At 46.0% G+C, this 18,119-nt stretch overlaps 1 pseudogene; it reads left to right on the forward strand.

The window, feature by feature from the left end:
• Positions 1-1,690: 1,690 nt before the first annotated feature.
• Positions 1,691-18,119, forward strand: part of LOC117045114 — a 61,741-nt pseudogene continuing 45,312 nt past the window's right edge.

An 18,119-nucleotide genomic window follows, 5' to 3' on the forward strand; every position in this document is an offset into this window, starting at 1 on the left:
AGCCGATCCATGCACTCGGGGATGTCGCCGCCTGATTTAATTCTGCCTTTTCATAGACCAGTGGGGGCTGCACTTGAAGTTCCGAATCTACGCATTTGAAGGAGCCTCCCACCGTCCTCTTATCCACTGAGCACTTAGGGGATATGGGCCATATATGGGGGCCCTCCGTAGTCTTGTCATGGTCCTCCTTTCTGACCAGTCTGCTTCTCAGTGTATCCAGTCTTTTCAGGATTTCAGTTTGAGCTGGTGGTTGTAATGTCCAAAACCGATTTATTAAGGCATCCTCTTCTGAGGAGACAGAGTCCTCTCTGGCACTCAAGTGTGATAGACTCTCTGGAGGGGCAGTGGCTTCCTTCTTGAGTTTTGGTGCAACGTATTCTGCATGCTCCCGCTTTTGCGCTTGACTCCTATTTTGTTGCTGATATGCTCTACCTTTTTGTTCTTCTGCTCCTGTCCTCCTTTCCCTCTTGGCTGCCAGTAGGGAGATTGGTGGAGCTCTGTTTTCAAAGATTCTTGATAATTCTATTCTTTTCTTTTTAAATAGATTCCTTATTCTCAGGATAAGGTTAACCGTGTTGTAATCAGTAAAGGTAATCAGGGCTCGTACCGATTGTCCGTCATGATATAGATATTCTATATCGGCTAGATCGTCTGCTTTAACTACCCCCGGTAAGATACCGTTTATGATAGTCAACAGATGTTTCACACGGTCTATCCCTATACAGGGGCCCAGCGGTTTAGGATAGTTTGCGAGTACAATCTTTTTTGGGTTTAAGACCAGGTTCCATCCATTCTTGATGCATGGAGCTTGGGAGTCCAGTAAAGCATTCCCAACAATGTTAGGTGCCCCTGATTCACTTCTATTCGCAATTGCAGCGGGAGCCCTAAATAGGCTCGGGTCAGGAGTGTCTGGAGGAAGATTTATTTCTTTAGTCAGACTGGGGGGACACAGGGGAGAAGCATCCATGGAAGAGGTGCTTTCTTTGGGTATACTCAAGGATTTGCTCTCACATCCAGAGTCACATTTGATCTTTGTCGAACCCTCTTTGCCAGTCTCTTTGATGCCTTGTACCTTGGATTTTTTTTGTTACGGGTAAGGAGGAGGATGGTAGTAAGTTAAAGAGTTTCTGCCACTGTTTTTTGCTAATGTGTTGGGTTCTTCTGGACCGCTTTATGTTTTTGATATTTTTACTTTTCTTCATTTTGGATCTTCTCTTGCTTGGTTTGACATTGCATAATGTATGGGTTCCAGCTGTTATGAAAACTTCCCGCGGGGGCAGGCTGAGAGACTGACCCCAAAGGCGGACGAAGCTTCCGTGCCCTCTGGCTTCTGGAGTCCAGGGGCACAATGTAATATGCGATTGTTTCCCAGCTTGAAAAACAACACGCATCAGCCAGTAAGGCTAAAACCTACTTTATTGTAGATAAAGAGCAGAATGCCTCTGCGTAGCCAGCTCATTATTCAGAGCTGTCTATTAAAGCGTCTTGCATCTCCGATGCAAAACAGAAAGTAAGGAGTACAACAGTAAATTACAATGACATCACATGTGTGGGAGCTGGTATGCCCAGTGTATTTCACACAGAGTGGAAACATGACTCTTGAGTCTTGTGACCTTGCTGCAGCGTTCGCAGCTCGTCATGTCATAATATCACAACACCATCATCTGCCTCAGGGACGTGATCTGGTGCTCTATCTGTCTGTTTAAAATTGTCCACAAGCGTCAGGAGTAACCCATTTGTTACTGCTAAAAAGTTTTTAATATTGAGAAGGTCCGTGCAAATCTGTTGTACCTGGTTCTGCAACGGGTCACCCTGCTCTTCCGTACTATCAGCACTCACTATGGGCCAGTTTCTGGTGAGGACCATCTTGGGTAGGGGGCGGAGGGTAGGGAACAGAGAGTAAATAGTTGGTAGCAATTGCTGGGGTCTCTTTTATTTCAGATTTACAGTTTTAAGTCTTTAGCCGTGATACTGTTGGCTGTCTTATTAAAGAGTATCTCTCCACCAGTTTACACCTACGATCTGGCTTTCTCACCTTTGACGGTGCAGAGGCTTCTGTAAGTCTTTCTCCCCAATTAGTTCTTCTTCGAACATTCGCTGCAGAGCAGAGCAGCTTAATCAGTGGTACCAGTCTTCCAGTCAACAGGGTCGTGGGTGGCACATCAAAAATATGCCAGTGAAAAAGCATCCCAAAGCGCTAAGATTCTGTCGCGCTTTTTCTATACAAAGGGAGGCAGGTATATCCCAGCAGCCTTAGAGGTATTCCAAGCAAAACCTCTGGCACAATTACTCCACGGGGCTCCAATTTGGACGGGGAATCAGTGTAGCATCCTGGAAACGGTCCAATCAAAATTTCTAAGACAGATCTTTGCCGTTCCACCATGCGCACCAAATGCGGCTCTACGTCTTGAGGCCAGTCTTCCATCTGTTGAAACACGGACTTGGCAAAGAACATTAAATTACTGGCTCCGTCTAAATCTAAATCCATCTGGGCTATTGCATCTAGTCACACGGGATGTACACAAAAGCTTATGGGAAAAGGCTGTACACCAAAAACTCCTCTCGTGTGGCTTGCATGCACAGCATTTACTCACAATGGGCCTATCCAAGGCAAAAAGCCTCATAAAACAGCGCCTGAAGAATATCGAACAGCAAAATAACCTGGCCATCATTAAGAAATTCAGTGCATGGTACATTCATCTTCCCCCCTCCTACCTGGACTCCCAGGCGGCATACCTGTCCAATTTAACTATTCTAAAATATAGACGAGCTTTTACATTGGCCAGATTGGATATGCTACCTTCCGCTGTTCTTGAAGGCCGATTCTCAAAAACACCATTCCAGAATCGACTCTGCCCCTGTGGAGTCGGTAATGTGGAGACTGTATCACATGTATTCCTGTCTTGCCCCTTATATAAAGACTTGAGGGAAGAGATCATCATGCCGCTTATACTCGCCATTCCAGGCCGCTCGCCCGAGGACATACTGTTTTTCCTCCTGGCAGACCAGAACACCCAGACAACGGAGAAGGTAGCCACAGTGCCCCCTCATAATTAAGATCTCATTTATTCTTGTTTTAATTGTGCCGAATCCCGATTCAGCTCATTTTATTGGTTATATATGGTTTTTATTAGTATCTGTAACCCATCATCATACAGAAGATAGTATTTTTAATTTTTACTCCAATAGTTCTAATTACGTATCACTAATCTAACAATACCTTCCCTACTACCTCCTCTCCCTTCCAAGGCTATCCATATATCTTAAAGTCTATAAAAGATCATTTAATTCATCAATCTAATATTTATCCAAAATTCACTATCTCCTTCTCTGGTACACAAATCACTCAATCTGGTCGGTAAGTCCTATAAATCAATCCTTTTTCAACACCAAATTATCTTGTTATCCTTTAAATAAACTTTCTTCACCCCACACCCTTCCTGGCAATTCTAACCATTCCCCTTCTTCTTCCCATCCCCCGCTGATCTCTCCCCCAAAGTCCTCTGATTCGAATCTTCCCTCTCTTCCCAGCTCCTGTGTCTTCTTTTGTTGTTTTTACCATGCCGGGTTCTAAATTTAACGTTTGTATTTGTAAATTCTTCTTCTCGAGGTTGTGTCTCTTTTCTTCTTTTTGGACTACTGGTCTCTCGCACCCATAAAGTTTTTTCTCTTTATGCTCTGTTACTTCTTGTATTTTCTCTTGTTGTTTTTCTTGAACTCTTGGTCTCTCACTCCAAGAGCTCTCTAATCTTTCTTCTTTCTGGACTCCAAGCCGCTCACGCTTAAAAAGTGGTTGCTCATGAGTAAATAGCCAAACGCAGAACTTCTAAAAAACTTTAGTTCTTTATTGTGCAAAGCTATATACAGTGGAGCAAAAGTTCAAACGTCCATCTCATCCCTCCGCTGAGTCCAGGAATGAACCCTTCCGGTTCTTTGTCCAGCAAAAAAGGCGCGGGATTCTGAACCTCCGCCTCCCCCTTCCACGTCCTTCCTGCCTGCTCCCTCGGAGCGTGGGAACCTGACCCCGTTCCCCACTATCTCGTCGGCGCTGAGGCTCTGCGATCCTGTCAGAGCCCCTGCACCGCCTCCCTGCCTCCGACTCCCCCTCCTCACTGGAGGAATGGTTGCTTCCGGCGGAGGAGGGGGAGGACGAGCTGGTGAATAGCACAGGGGGTTCTCTATACTGCAAACTCTCCCGCGATTCTACCGACCGTGGGGAGGGGGGTTTCCTGACAAATGGTCTTATATTTTTGTCTATTTCCAATGGTATTGTTCCACAGAGAAAGATTTCCGTTTCTTTTAAATGTAAATTTAAACAATTTTTTGAGTTCGTTATATATTTGGTCCCAGAAATCCCAGATAACTGTGCAATTCCACCACATATGCAAATAGGTCCCCATCTCTTTTTTGCACCTCCAACAACTTGATGACGTGCTTTTATACATTTTTGCTAGTTTGGCAGGTGTGTGGTGCCATCTATAAATCATTTTCGTCACGTTTTCTCTAAGATTAATGCACATTGTAAATTTAACATCTTTCCTCCAGAGTCTTTCCCATTGCTCCATTAAAATATTGTGTCCTAGATCTTGTGCCCATCTTATCATGACATTTTTAACTTGCTCTTCTTTTACTTCCCACTCCAGTAAATAATTATATATTCTTGAAATGTATCTTCCTTTACTATGTGTTAGTTCTTTTTCAAATTTTGATGTTTCATTCACCAATCCTTCTGTTTTGTCTACACTTAATTTTTGGTTTATTAGAAAATATTGAAGCCAATCTGTTAAATGGTCCTTAATTTCCTCATAATTCTTTAACCTAGGTTTACCTTCAACAAAATCTAATAACATTTAATATGTTGGCCATTCTTTTTTCATGTTCCTTCTCTTGACTGCAAGAGCTTCTGCAGGAGAGGTCCATAGGGGTATCTTTGGTTCCAGCAATTTTTTATATTTTCCCCAGATCTTATATAAGGATTTTCTAATTACATGGTTTAAGAAACCCCTATGGACCTTCACTTTGTCATATACCAGATAGGCATGCAACCCAAATCTATTATCGTGGCCTTCAAGATCAAGTATGTCCATATTTTCTAGTGTTATCCACTCTTTAAACCAGACCAGCGCTGTGGCTGTATGATATAATTCAGGTAGCGAAAAACCTCCTTTCTCCTTTTTATCAATTAGTAGTTGATGCTTTATTCACTGTTTCTTCCCATTCCATATAAATTTTGCAATCTCTTTCTTCCAATCCTGAAAGCATTTCATTCCGCCCAGAATTGGAATTGTCTGAAATAAAAAGATCAATTTTGGGAGAACATTCATTTTAATAACTGTGATTCTACGCATTAAGGAGAGATGAAGTTTTGTCCACGTTTCCATGCTTTTCTTTATTTCTTTCCAAGTTTTAGCGTAATTGTCCTTGTATAGATTGATGTTTTTTGTAGATACCCAAATCCCCAGATATTTAACCTTGTTTTTAATTTCTAACCCTGTTGTTTCTTCAAGCTCCTTTTTCTCTTCCACAGTTAGGTTTTTTGTCAGTAATTTTGTTTTTTTGGTAGTTTACTTTCAGACCTGCTATTCTGCCATAATATTTTATTGTGTTTAAAGCTGCTGGTATACTCTTTTGTGGTTCTTGCATCATGACAATTAAGTCATCAGCAAATGCTCTAACTTTATATGGAAAGGGGGGCCAAATAGAGGGTAATTGAAAACCGGGGGCCGCGAAAATAGGGCAATTGAAAATGGGGGGTGCCGCAAGGAGGGTAATTGAAAAGTGGGGAGAGAGAAGGGGCAGACGGAAGTTGAACAGAGGAACTTCTTCAATTTCACAAAACCATTGAAAGGGGGGGCGCGAAAAGAGGGTAATTGAAAACGGGGGGAGAGAAGGGGGCAGATGGAGGTTGAACAGGGGAACTTCTTCAATTTCACTAAATCAATACAATCATTAAAAAAAACCCATTAAAAACCCACAGCAACGCGTGGCCGGGTCAGCTAGTAGATAATAATACCGGTAATATGATCCCATACAGAAAGAACATTAACTTTAAAATGAACAACTCATACTAGCGGCCAAAATTGTGGAAACCTTTTGTGAAAAATGTATTTCTGAGGTTTAATGGCTCATAACACCACTTTTGAGTGGAGTAATACCATAAAATTATATATCAATGGAAATATAATTTAATGAAGAATGTAATGCAATAACTTTTATGAAGGAGTAACCAGCTTTTGCTGGAGCGGTCCATAATGGTATTTAAGGTTCTAAAAACCTTTAAATTTTTCTCCCAGATCTTATATAGGGATTTTCTTACTACATGTTTCAAGAAACCCTTATGAACATTCACTTTATCATACATCAGATGGCATATTGAATGCCATCACTACCAAGCAAGGAGATTGGGGTCTCATCGCTCCAAATAACACTGTCCCATTGTTCCGCTCTCCAGTTAACATGGGTTTTAGCCCCGTTTTATCTTTTCAAGCTTTGCTTGAGAGGTAACAATGGCTTTTTCCTTAGAATTCTAACATTTAGAATCATAGAATCCTAGAGTTGGAAGAGACCACAAGAGCCATCCAGTCCAACCCCCTGCCAAGTGGGTGTAGTGGTTAAGAGCGGTAGTCTCGTAATCTGGGGAACCGGGTTCGTGTCTCCGCTCCTCCACATGCAGCTGCTGGGTGACCTTGGGCTAGTCACACTTCTTTGAAGTCTCTCAGCCCCACTCACCTCACAGAGTGTTTGTTGTGGGGGAGGAAGGGAAAGAAGAATGTTAGCTGCTTTGAGACTCCTTCGGGTAGTGAAAAGCGGGATATCAAATCCAAACTCTTCTTCTTCAAGCAGGAAACACCATCAAAGCATTCCTGACAGGTGGCTGTCAAGCCTCCGCTTAAAGACCTCCAAAGAAGGAGACTCCACCACACTCCTTGGCAGCAAATTCCACTGCCGAACAGCTCTCACTGTCAGGAAGTTCTTCCTAATGTTTAGGTGGAATCTTCTTTCTTGTAGTTTGAATCCATTGCCCCGTGTCCGCTTCTCTGGAGCAGCAGAAAACAACCTTTCACCCTCCTCTAGATGACATACTTTTATATATTTGAACATGGCTATCATATCCCCCCTTAACCTTCTCTTCTCCAGGCTAAACATACCCAGCTCCCTAAGCCGTTCCTCATAAGGCATCGTTTCCAGGCCTTGGACCATTTTGGTTGCCCTCCTCTGGACACGTTCCAGCTTGTCAGTATCCTTCTTGAACTGTGGTGCCCAGAACTGGACACAGTATTCCAGGTGAGGTCTGACCAGAGCGGAATATAGTGGTACTATTACTTCCCTTGATCTAGACGCTATACTCCTATTGATGCAGCCCAGAATTGCATTGGCCTTTTTAGCTGCTGCATCACACTGTTGACTCATGTCAAGTTTGTGGTCTACCAAGACTCTTAGATTCCTTTTCACATGTACTGCTCTCAAGCCAGGTGTCACCCATCCTGTATTTGTGCCTTTCATTTTTTTTTGCCCAAGTGTAATACTTTACATATATTTCTCCTTGTTAAAATTCATCTTGTTTGCTTTGGCCCAGTTGTCTAATCTGTTAAGGTCATCCTGAAGTGTGATCCTTTCCTCTGGGGTATTAGCCACCCCTCCCAATTTGGTGTCATCTGCAAACTTAATCAGGATGCTCTCAAGCCCATCATCCAAGTCATTGATGAAGATGTTGAATAAGACTGGGCCCAAGACAGAACCCTGTGGCACCCCACTAGTCACTTCTCTCCAGGATGAAGAGGAGCCATTGATGAGCACCCTTTGGGTTCGGTTAGTCAGCCAGTTACAAATCCACTGAATGGTAGCCTTGTCCAGCCCACATTTTACCAGCTTCTTTACAAGAACATCATGGGGCACCTTGTCAAAGGCCTTGCTGAAATCAAGATAGGCTACATCCACAGCGTTCCCTTCATCTACCAGGCTTGTAATTCTGTCGGACAGCTCTTACTGTCAGGAAGTTCTTCCTAATGTTTAGGTGGAATCTTCTTTCTTGTAGTTTGAATCCATTGCCCCGTGTCTGCTTCTCTGGAGCAGCAGAAAACAACCTTTCTCCCTCCTCTATATGATATCCTTTGATATATTTGAACATGGCTATCATATCACTCCTTAACCTTCTCTTCTCCAGGCTAAACATACCCAGCTCCCTAAGCCGTTCCTCATAAGGCATTGTTTCCAGGCCTTGGACCATTTTGGTGCCTCCCTCTGGACACGTTCCAGCTTTCCTTTTTCTGGTTATTTGGCTATAACATTTGATAGAATATGGGTAATTGAACAAACTTTGTTGAATTGTATTCTTGATTAAATTATCTTTCCATTGATATATAATTTTGTGGTATTATTCCAAAAGAAGTGGTGTTAGGAGCCATCAAAACTCTGAAATACACTTTCCCCCAAAAGGCTTCCACAATTTTGACCACTACTGTATATCAAACAAAGCAACATTCAACAACTCATCAGAATCTAATAATAAATTTGTTGGTTAATGACAAACAACACAGGTAATGAACACACACCCAACTCCCTTCAGTTCTTCTCCATTTGTTCCTGAGGCTCTAATCCCTTTTTGTCTCCATTGCAGATTGTGATGAAACGGAAATCGAGAACAAAGGTGACCACAATAAAATCCCCAGAGAGGAGAAGCCACGTAAAAATTTGGAGCGTGGAGAAAGCTGCAGTCAGAGATCCCATTCCACTTCCCATCAACAAAATCTCATTGAAAAGAAAATCTATCAGTGCATGGAATGTGGAAAGAGCTTTATTCATAGCTCCTCTCTCACTTCCCATCAAAGAATTCATACAGGGGAGAAACCATATCAGTGTGTGGAATGTGGAAAGAGCTTCTGTAAGAGCTCCACTCTCACTTCCCATCAGAGAATTCATACAGGGGAGAAACCCTATCAGTGCTTTGAATGTGGAAAGAGATTCAGACAGAGCTCTGATCTCACTTCCCATCAGAGAATTCATACAGGGGAGAAACCCTATCAGTGTGTGGAATGTGGAAAGAGCTTCAGTCAGGGCTACTCTTACTTCCCACCAGAGAATACATACAGGTGAGAAAACATATCAGTGCAAGGAATGTGGAAAGAGTTTCACTAATAGCTCCTCTCTCACTAGGCATCAGAGAATTCATACAGGGGAGAAACCCTATCAGTGTGTGGAATGTGGAAAGAGCTTCAGTACAAGCTCCGATCTCACTAAGCATCAGAGAATTCATACAGGGGTGAAACCCTATCAGTGTGTGGAATGTGGAAAGAGCTTCAGTCAGGGCTTCTCTCTCACTTCCCACCAGAGAATTCATACAGGGGAGAAACCCTATCAGTGTGTGGAATGTGGAAAGAGCTTTAGTCACAGGTCCTCTCTCACTTCTCATCAAAGAATTCATACAGGGGAGAAACCTTTTCAGTGTGTGGAATGTGGAAAGAGCTTCAGTCGCGGCCACAGTCTCACTTTCCATCAAAGAATTCATACAGAGGAGAAAACCTATCAGTGCTTTGAATGTGGAAAGAGCTTCAGTCGGAGCTCCCACCTCACTGACCATCAAAAAATCCATACAAAGGTCGGAAAAACCATTATACAGCTTTAGGAGCCAGGCAGATCTACACCTTTTTAACCAGCCCGTTGGCTGATTGACATCTAATGCCCTTTTAAAATGTGTATTTTGTGTTTTTATGTTGTCTTTTTATGTTGTAACCATCCTGAGACCTGTGGGTGTACGAAATAGGCACCAACTCTTAATGGCCTAGGGGCCTTGCCCCCCCATAAAATATTTGAGAAGGCCACTCCCCCCTGTTTTTCATGTTTTTATCCCAAACACAACCTTTTATTCTTCCACAAATTTGCCATACCATTTCTCTTTCAATTTGCCCTCTTAAAAAAATTAAAAAAATAAACGCACAAAGGTCATGAGGAAAACAAAATACAAGAAAATACAAACGTGGACAGGTCCCATCTTTGCAGGCCAAACCCAAAAGTTGCTTTAAAGCAGGGTTTCCCAAACTTGGATCCCCAGCAGCTCCTGGACTACAGTTCCCATCATCCCTCCCCATTGGTCCTGCTAGCTAGGGATGATGGGAGTTGTAGTCACAGGGCCAACCTACTTTCCCTCTAAAGTAAACTGGGTCTCCAGCTGTTTTTGCTGGAGACCCAGTTTGCTTTAGAGGGAAAGTAGGTTGGCCCTGTGACACTCTCTGCTGGCCAAAAGCACTGCCCTAGAGTCTGAACCACCCCAAATTGGAATTTATAGATCACAAAACTGAAGCTTTTCTCTGGGAGCAGTACCAGAATTGCGGATCGACCAGTAGATCACTCTTGACCTGTTGCACATGCGTCTACTTTCAAACAGGATACATGAACCTAAGCCAGCAGAGTCCTCCTCTCCCACAGACGGCCAAGAGCTGGAATTAAAATTCTTTCTAAAATGGTATAGAACTCCTGCCAAGCTTGTTAATATGGTAGCAGGATTGAATCCTAACTGCTGGCACTGTAAACAAATCAAGGGATGGTTCTCCCATATGTATTGGGAATGCCCAGATGTAAGGGAGTTCTGGAATAAAATCCTAAAGGCTATTAATGAAATTTTTTAAGTGAATTTTTCAATAGACTTGGATTTTCTGACAATGGTATACTTGGAAACACGGCTATAGAGAAAGGTGACCAGCTCACCTTCAAAGCTATGATAAAGCTGGGATGAGTCTCATGATTGGAATGTAGTAATGTAGTAATGGAATGGAGTGTGGTGGAGTCTCCTTCTTTGGAGGTCTTTAAGTGGAGGCTTGACAGCCATCTGTCAGGAATGCTTTGATGGTGTTTCCTGCTTGGCAGGGGGTTGGACTGGATGGCCCTTGTGGTCTCTTCCAACTCTGTGATTCTATGATTCTAAGTGCCCCAAGATGTCCTGGAAGTCAGCTCTTTCCAGGGGGCCGCCAGAGGACTGCACCCTGAGGTGCCCCCCTAGCCTCTCATTGTCCAAACTTGCTCACCTATCACCATGGCCTCTTCCCAGACTTGCAGCAGGGCAGCTGAACAGGGCCATGGACCACCTGACCATAGAAGAGAGGATCAGGGTGGAGAGAGCGACCCAGGTGCCCCAATGGGTGGGGTGTGTTTGTGTCTGTGCAAGGGGGCCGAGAGAGGAACGTGGTGGAGTCTTCCTTGGAGCCAGAGAGACCACTAAGAAGGGCAGAAGGCCAATGACAATGAAAAGGGGAAATTTTTAACGAAATAATTAACCCCACCCGTGTCAAGAATCTCAGCTGGCTGAAATCAAGAAAATCAACCAAAACAAAAGCAACAGCTGTCACCGGGGGGGGGGGGGCTCTCTGCTTTATGCAAAATAAATGAAAAAAGTGTTAAAAGAAAATATAAATCAATCAAATAAAAGTAATAAAGGAAATCAGAATCAAAATAAGAAATTGAGAATATAAGAATCCACTGAAGGCCTCGCCTAATCCTTCCTCAGCCACCCCCAACTGCAGAGTGGGGGGCAAAGAGCCCAGTCAGCGGGGAGCAGGTTTGAGGGGCCCAATCCCTGTTCTGCTACTATCCACGCTTGGCTTTCTAGGGGAATGTTTCCCCATGCCCTAAGCCAGCAGGGTCCTCCTCTCCGGCAGACGGACAACCCCTTCCTCAAAGCCCCTACCTCCCCCACTTCCCCCTGGGGGTCCCCCACACCACCCATCACTGTCTCCTGCTTGGAGCACTTCAGGGTTCGGAGCCACCTGAGCTGAGCTGCCTGGCACTTCTGAATCACCTCCAGCAGGTACAGCTGATCTTCCTCCAGCAGCTGAAAGGCAAAAGTCAGGCTGTCAGTTCCTGGGGAAGGGAGGGCTTCTCCACATCCGAGAGTGCAGAGTGGGGGCAAGGGTGGCAGGTCTGAGTCCCTGCTCTGGTTCTCTCCAATACTCACCCCTGGGGGAAGGATGTGCAAAGAGAAGGACATGGGGACAGGTGAGTCCGTCCCTGAGCACCTGGCAAGGCTATTCCAAGAGTTTTCTCCTGGATTCCAAGTCCTGCTAGACGGCCAGGACACCCCAGGCCTTGGGGGCTAATCCTGGCCTCCTTCAACCAGGCAAACGAGATGGTCAGTATCCGGTTCCACTGCACCCTTTTCAAATTTAAATATCAAATTAGATCCCAACTTTCAGAGCATGTAGATCACATGAGGGCAAAGACCGCTGCGCCAGTCACAGAAATAGGACTATACTTCCTTCTCTCATCTTTAAAGTAAACGTCTACGTAAGGAAACCAAATCGATCCAAGTCTGCTTTCCTCCTCCCAGTGGCATAGCGAGCCAATTGCCGCCTGGAACAGCAAACACGGGGGCACACCCCCAGGGTGGGGCACCGCTCCCTAGCGCACGTGCACGCCCTGACATCACGACATATGTGTAGCATCCGGGGGGACTGTGCATGTGCGCAGTCCACCCGTGGTGCCAGGCGCAACCAGCCGGCACCCCTTCCGGGCGGTGGTGGAAACCTTTAAGGCTGCAGCGCGCAAACAGCAGCACAAACACATGTCTGTGCTGCTGTTTGTGCGCTGCAGCCTTAAAAGTTGCTGCTGCTGCCGTCCAGAAGGGATGCCGGGCGGAACTGGGAGTGGTGGGGTGGCACCGAGTGGCACCCTCCCCCCCAGGCTGTCACCCGGGGCGCTCAGCCCCCATTGCCCTGCTTGGTACGCCACTGCCTCCTCCACCAACCTCAACTTCGCTCTTCAACCCAAAACACAACAACTCCCCATCCCTGGGCGAAAACCCCTTGCCTTTCATTGGTAGAGCCACCTGCTCAGCGCGGCATGGGGACTGACTGAGCGGGCAGCAAGATGCTTTCAGCCTCGGACACTTGGCGGGTTCTGAGATGGCCGTGCAGGCCAGATTCATGATCCTGGCGGGCTGGATTCAGCCCACAGGACATAGTTTGAGGACCCCTGGTCTACACTGACTGGCAAGAGCTCATCAGAGTTTCAGGTAGGGATTTTGTCCAGCCCTTGCAGGAGATGTCAGGGGTTGACCCTGGGACATTCTGCATGCCAAGCAGATGCTCAAAAGTTCCCCATATTTCACAAGCCTTTCAATGTTATGCTATTAGCAACCGTTGAGATTCCACCTGCCTCTTTTGAAAGGAGAACACTAACCACTAGCCTGATCAATTTAAATAATAATAATAATAATAATAATAATAATAATAATAATAATAATAACGTATTTATACCCCACCCATCTGGCAGGGTTTCCTCAGCCACTCTGGGCAGTTTCCAACATAACATTAAAATACAATAGTCTATCAAATATTAAAAGCTTCCCTAAATATAATAAACCCAGCCAGATGGGCAGGTTATAAATAATAAATTATTATTATTATTATTATTATTATTATTATTATTACAACAACCATCCATTTTAAGTCCATTGAATCAGCAATTAAGCATTTCTGGAAAGGGAAATGGCATACTTTTGTATATTAGCATAAAAAGCACGCATAAGAAAGTATTACTCATTTATGATGAGAATAGGATTAATTTATTTTGAACTTCTCTTGGTTCCTCCTTGATAGCCAGTGTGACTGTTTCAGCAGTGCTCAAACTCAGGACCCGCTGCCTTGAGGGACATCTAAGAGCAGTTTGGCAGGGGAAAGGTCTCCCTTGGGAGGGGGTGGACTCTCCTTCCTTGGAGGTTTCTAAGCAGAGATGCTTTAGCTGAGATTCCTGCATTGCTGGGGGTCGGACTAGATGACCCTCGGATTGTCGGGATACATAGAGTGTTGTGTAGCTCAGTAAGTCTGCAGGCTTGAACTTTCATGTAAAGTAAAGGAAGCTGATGCAATAGACCTGCAATCTTACTGTGTCAGAGTGACTCAGCAAAAGTGGGCCAACAGATGATTGGCTGTTGTCTTGTATTAAAGGGGAACCTGTTAAGCAGGGCGTGGTGGTGTAGAGTGGAGTCAGAGAGAGTGTGAGAGTGAGTCCTACTTGTCTTTGTATGAACTGTTTGTATGTATATAGCTCACATTAAAAGAATACTGCACTAAAGAACCTTTTGCTCTTCTCTGCTACAACGCCGTGGAGCAATCCGCTACACAGATCCCCTCCTCTCTCTCCACTCCTGAATTCCTTTCCTCCTGCAAAGCCCTTTTCCCTGCAAGCTGTTCCTCCGGTTTCTGGCCAAGGGAAGGAGAGGCTCAGAGTCCAACCAAGAGCCTCAACCCCAAAAGGATATCTGGGCATTGGCGTAGCCCCCCTTAAATCCATAAAAAGAATAAAAAGACGAGGTTTTGTCAAGCGAGAGAGGGTTGAGCTGGGTGGACTCGGCTTTGCAAGGGTTAAAGGGAGCGGAGCTGCCTTCCTAGAGAGGCCAGGAAGCGAGAGAGAGGAGGCCAGGTCCTCCAGAGCCCAGGCCCCTCCCTCTCCTGCAAGGGCTGCCTGGCTGTCCCCTCCTGGGATCTGGTGAGTGGGGAGGCGGTGGGGGTCCCAGGGCTGCAGCAGGGGAGGGGGCCAGCCTGGGGGAGGGGCTGGTCTGCTCATGCAGGGGGAGGAGAGAGAGGGGCCTGCCAGGGAGGGGCCAGGTCTGCCACGCTCTCCTTCCGGGAGATCACAGGATCCCAAATGGCTCCCACGAAATCTCCCTTCTTTTTCCCACCCCCCTCCCCGAATTGGTCTCTCCTCAGCACGCCGCCCCCGCCGCCGGGGCTGCAATGGACTCTTCCCACGAACTGCCTCTTTCCCCTCCTGCCGCGCGCGCCTGCGCTCCTCACTCACGCGCTCTCTCTCTCCTCTCTCTCTCTCCACCCGCGTCCCCAAGTGGTATCTCCCACGCACGCACGCACGCACGCGCTCGCCGCCGCCTGCCCCCCCCCTTCGCTCCCTTTCGTCTCCCCCGCCCTTTCCGCCCTTCCTATTGGTCTCTTCCTCGTCGGTCCGGCTGCCTCGGCGCTCCTCTTGCAGGAGGAGGCGGGGCCCCGCGGCCCCGCCCACTCCCTCCCCCGGCAGCCAATAGAGCGCCGCAGTTGGCCGCCCGGCGCGCGCGGCTTGCCCGGCAGCGGCCTCTAGCGGCGGCGAAAGGGGAGAGCGCGGCCTCGTTGCAGCTTCAAGTGGCGAAGCTCCGCTCGGACTGCACCAATGCAGCGGAGGGGGGGGGGTCGTGTCCTGCTTGCAATGGATTTCTTTATTTTATTCACTTAGAGCATTTGTACAGGCTGTTCAGCCAAAAAAAAATATATATCCCAGTGTGGCTTACTTGAAGTCAAAACAATACCTGCAGGCCTCCCTCCCTCCATACATACATACATAGGCCTACATACATAAAAATAATTCCAGTTACAGATAGGTAGCCATGTTGGTCTGCCATAGTCAAAACAAAATAAATTAAAAAATTCCTTCCTGTAGCTCCTTAGAGACCAACAAAGTTTGAAGTTGTTGTGGGTAAGGACAAAATGACAGAGTTTGGTAGCAAAATCCGCTGTGGTTTTATCTGAAATGTTCTCTGAGGTGCTACTGGAAGGAATTTTTTATTTTATTTTGTTTTGACATAAAAATAATGTCATTATTTATACTCTGCCCATCTGGTTGGGTTTCCCCAGCCACTCTGGGCAGCTCCCAACAGAATATTAAAAACATGATGAAACATTAAACATTAAAAACTTCCCTAAACAGGGCTGCCTTCAGGTGTTTTCTAAAAGTCAGATATTTGTTTTATTTCCTTGACATCTGATAAATAGAACCTGGCACACAAAGGAAAAGGGACAAGGAGGGAGGAGGAAAATAAACCTCAACATTTATATCCCACCTTTTTTTTCACTGATAGGGACTCAAAGCAGCTTACAAATAAAATATGAACAGCTAAAAATATAGATGTGTGTGCATTGTTATAATCATTACTGTTACTATTTATTCAGTTTATATGCCACCCGTCATCTGAAGTTCCCGGGGCAGTGCACATTAAAAGCATAATTTACGTAGCATAATTAACAAACACACACAATAAAACAATCACAGAAAAAGTCATAACAACACACATTTGAAAGGCCCTAGATTATTTAATGGACTGGGTAAAGATATTTGCTGAGATTAGATGATACTTGGGTCCCTTCCAACTCTAAGATTCTATGATTCTATGGATGGTTTCATCTGGCAATAATGATATGCAAGGGAGGCATCAGGCAAGCCTCTCTGAAGACAGCATTCTACAGATGGGAGCCACCATAGAAAAGGCCCGTTCTTGTGTTGTCATGCTGCAAACCTCATGAAGAGCGGGACACAGAGGAGGGCCTTGGATGACAAGTCCGGGTCAGATCGTTCAAGGAGAAACAGTCAGAAGTCACCAAAGCCTGTTGCAATAAGACGGTCTCTGCCTGTCTGCATTGCATTTGCATTTATATCCCACCTTTTTCTCTCCCAAAGAGCTCATTTCAACAACAACCCTGTGAGGCAGGTTAGGCTGAGAGGCAGTGGCTGGCTACCGAGGTCACCCAGTCAGCTTCATGACTCAGCGGGGATTCGAACCCTGGTCTCTCCCAGGTCCTAGTCTAATTATTGTATTTTAATATTTTGCTGGAAGCCGCCCAGAGTGGCTGGGGAAACACCCAGCCAGATGGGTGGAGTATAAATAATAAATTATTAATTATTAATTATTATTATTATTTGCTAGACTACACCCTGCACAGCGATTATTGGCTCGTCCCCCCATGGAACACACAAGTCCTGCAGGAGCAAAGTTTGTGAGGACCGGCTCAAGTCATTTTGCTGTCTGAGGCAAAGGACAAGATGACCCCTTCCCTCCCGGCGGCACACACAGAAGCCAATTGAGCTGCTTCTGCTGATGATTTCTTTAATTTATATACCACCCTTCATCAAAGGATCACAGAAAACACAAATAGTACTACTACTACTATTAATAATAATAATAATAATAGAATCCCCTCTCCGAACACATTAAAAAGGTCATAGGAAGAGTCACTGCAGAAAAGGCCCTGCTCTTGTGTTGCCACCCACTGGGCCCCTCACAGAGGAAGCACGAAGAAGGGCTTCCGATGAGGAACGCAGAGTCTGGGTCAAGTCCTGTTGGGGAGAGGCGGTCCTGGAGAATTATTGTCCTGAGCTGTTTCAGGCTTTATAGGTCAAAACCAGCCCTTTAAATTGGACCAGGACTAGCAGCTGGTTCCGTTGGACCAGGATTGATGTAATAGGCTGAAACCACGGAAGCTTACTCTAGTCAGTGTTTTGTAGGGCACTTGAGGGCCGTCGCAGGTACAAGGAAGCTGTGATGGCCTGGGACTCGGGATCGGGACCGGAGGGGTCGCAGCCTGCACCGGACCCTCTGCCTGGGCTGGGACATCGGCTGAACCAAGTCTGGGGCCTGGTCCTGAGGAGCCTCAGTCTGCTCAGCCTCCCCTGCAACAAGACTCAGCTGAGCCGAGTCTAGGGCCTGAGTCTGCCTTGGTTCCAGATGCAGGGGATACCTCTGTTGCCATCAGCAACTGGCCCACTGCCGGCTGGGGCCGAGGCGGCTCCTGGGTCCTGTAACCAAGGGCGTCTCCCAAGCTGCAGAGACTCAGGGCTGATAGAAGGAGAGACTCATAGAATCATAGAATCCTAAAGTTGGAAGAGACCCCAAGGGCCATCCAGTCCAACCCCCTGCCAAGCAGGAAAGACCATCAAAGCATTCCTGACAGATGGCTGTCAAGCCTCCGCTTACAGACCTCCAAAGAAGGAGACTCCACCACACTCCTTGGTAGCAAATTCCACTGTCCAACAGCTCTTACTGTCAGGAAGTTCTTCCTAATGTTTAGGTGGAATCTTCTTTCTTGTAGTTTGAATCCATTGCCCCGTGTCCGCTTCTCTGGAGCAGCAGAAGACAACCTTTCTCCCTCCTCTATATGACATCCTTTGATATATTTGAACATGGCCATCATATCCCCCCTTAACCTTCTCTTCTCCAGGCTAAACATACCCAGCTCCCTAAGCCGTTCCTCATAAGGCATCGTTTCCAGGCCTTGGACCATTTTGGTTGCCCACCTCTGGACACGTTCCAGCTTGTCAGTATCCTTCTTGAACTGTGGTGCCCAGAACTGGACACAGTATTCCAGGTGAGG

This window comes from Lacerta agilis, chromosome 4 (assembly GCF_009819535.1).
Source record: "Lacerta agilis isolate rLacAgi1 chromosome 4, rLacAgi1.pri, whole genome shotgun sequence".
NCBI lineage: Eukaryota > Metazoa > Chordata > Lepidosauria > Squamata > Lacertidae > Lacerta > Lacerta agilis.